Below are 2,658 nucleotides of genomic sequence, written 5' to 3'. Positions count from 1 at the left end.
CTCGTTTCGTCAGTTTCTCATTATCTCGTTAATTGTTCTCCGCGCCGGACGTCCAGTAAGTGTTGTTGTTGGTCCAGTAAGTGTTGTTGTTGGTCGGAATATTATTATAGTTCATCGTGTAAGTTGCTAGTGTGGAACATTTAAAAAAGTAACACTGAAGAAGTGACGTTTACTGTTTCTGTTGATTATCGTCTTCGCATTTCGCATGAAATGAAACATGAGTGTTGATGAGGAGTTCAGTGAAAAATACATAAACTACTTAGCATTATTATTTTTGGCCCATAATACGTTTTTCTAGTGTATAATCATGTCTTTATAGCTTATAATTCAATGTATTTTGTTCATTACCAATAAATTATATTTTGTCGTATTTTTACTCTTCTTTCTCTACATTTTTAGTACACTTGTAAGCAAGTTAGGATTTTCTGCTTTTCACCACGTGAAAAAGCATCTCATCTTCCATCCGAATCAACCAAAAAGTGAAAATTGATTTTTTGACACCTAAGCCCCCTTTCCGTAGACCAGGTCACATATAGGCATATTTGGTGGACCTGATTTAATGAAAGAAAGAAATTTTTTATTTTACTACTTTAGCTCATTTCACCTTAGTACCCTTGCATTTTTTGTTCCTCATGTAATCTGTTTGCTAAAAAGCTTAAAGTACAATGATGGTCGGTTAATCGACTGGAGACCGCATTGTGGCCAGCAGCTTGTGGCCATTCCCGGAAGAGAAACTAATTTGCATTTGGTTCGATTACGATTTTGCGAATGTATGGGAGTGGATTTTGTAGTTTTAGCACTAGTGACTAGAGGTTGGAGTTGTTTAGGTACATACCTGATTGTTGTGTATGTATGTTTGTGTGTATCATAGGTAGATGTGGGTGAAGCCATAACTAAAAGTGTACATATTATGCTGCTTATGTACTCGACCCAAATTAGACGTTCGTCAGGAAATGCGAAAAATTATTTCGTAGCACATGCTAATCATCAGGGTAAGGGAGACATTACCTTAAGTTTTTTCAACAAATTATAAAAAAAAAATTTACTCAAGATTTTGCTGAAAGGTAAATAAAAACTGTGTGTACGTTTTTACTGCTTGATTTCAAAAATGTCAAATTTAGAGTTGTGTCACTTTTGAAGATCGTGTACGATATTTCTGTCAGTTCAGATATTGGTGTAGAAGTTGAAAGGCTAAAAATTCACTTAATGAAAGCAGTTTCCACTAAAGAGTTGTGACTAAAATAAATATTTTGATGAGGAGTTTGATATATGTACACTAGGGTGGTCCAAAAATAGTAAAGTCGGAACTGTAATGCTCTCACCCCCTAGGATTGTTCTATATTGAAAAAAAGGAAACCCATATTTTTTATTTTGAAAACAAAAAATAATTAGAGGTCGCTCAAAGCGCTCAAAGTTTTCCATGTATTTTTATATGGGAAAAATTTAATTTTTTTTAGAAATGGCAATATTTTTCGATCGAAAAACTCTGGTTCTCTTCAGGAGACTTTCAATAATAATACCCAATTGTTTATTTAACCAGCTTTTTATACTAACGATTATTTATTGGCCGCCCCATAGTATTTTGCGTGAAATAGTTCTCTCGGAATTTCCCAAAGTCTGCTCATTTTTGTCAGACGGGCTTTATGAGAGATTTGTAGATGAGACGCGTTAAAAGTTTCCATTTTAAGGATCTAACCTTGTGTTGGAATTGCAAACTGTCCCAATCGTTGTTCGTCCGTGGAGCAACAACTCGTAGCAGAATTTCTTGCCACGTTTAGGTGAAAAGCATGAAAAGGTTGGAGCTACCTTAATATTTGTTCGAGAAATATGTAGGTTATACAAGGAATGGCTTGTGGCACATTGCAACTCGAGCCAAACGGCTTCCTTTACCACCCAGTGAGCTTTTACGGCGCTATGGAGTCCACCTGTTCAACTTAACTCCCGACCCGTTCCCCTTGTGCTTGAGCTAAGTGGCATTATCCCTAGACTGGGATGGATTCGTGCCAGCTACCAGCTTACCCAGTGGCTTTGCCGATAGCATGGCACTAGACCAGTTCGGTATCCTTCCCATTCTATTGGCACCACGCACAAGCGCAGGCCCGATAAAAAGCATAACGTGGCGATAAACTTCTTCAGATGGTCATTATAGCAGCAGCTCATCCCATCCGAACGCTTGACTGATATCCCATCCAATTACTCCAATGAAGATTCTGACTAGCGAATGAGCATAACTATCGTTGTAAGGTCGATCGTTCGAATCCATGCATTCTGGATCCCAATTTGAAAATTGGCAACTGGTAAACCAGTATCAGCGGAAGAAAAGGTAAGAGGAGCGCAATGACTTCTCTCCGAACCGAAGAATGCGTGAGCTATTTTAGACGGTAGTTCGACTTAACAGTAGCGGAACAGAAGGCTGCACAGCCTGCGAGAACCTAGTGCGCTTCCACACCTTACCCGGACGTACCCAGCGTGTGTGCCGCATGTGAAGGTTCCCCGCACGAAACTAACCACCTTTTAAACCCATTTTACTATGTACATACATATGTACTCCTTTCGGTTTGGTTCGACGCCGTCGAAACAACAAGAAAACAATTAGTAAAAGTGAATAATATATCGATAACCATATTGATGATGCTGATAATAATTTCGTTAATAATA

This window comes from Rhagoletis zephyria, unplaced genomic scaffold, assembly GCF_001687245.7.
Source record: "Rhagoletis zephyria isolate East Lansing unplaced genomic scaffold, Rhagoletis_zephyria_1.1 Rzeph_scaffold_06417, whole genome shotgun sequence".
NCBI lineage: Eukaryota > Metazoa > Arthropoda > Insecta > Diptera > Tephritidae > Rhagoletis > Rhagoletis zephyria.
The sequence above is the reverse complement of the archived record's forward strand: the minus strand, read 5'-3'. Positions refer to the sequence as shown.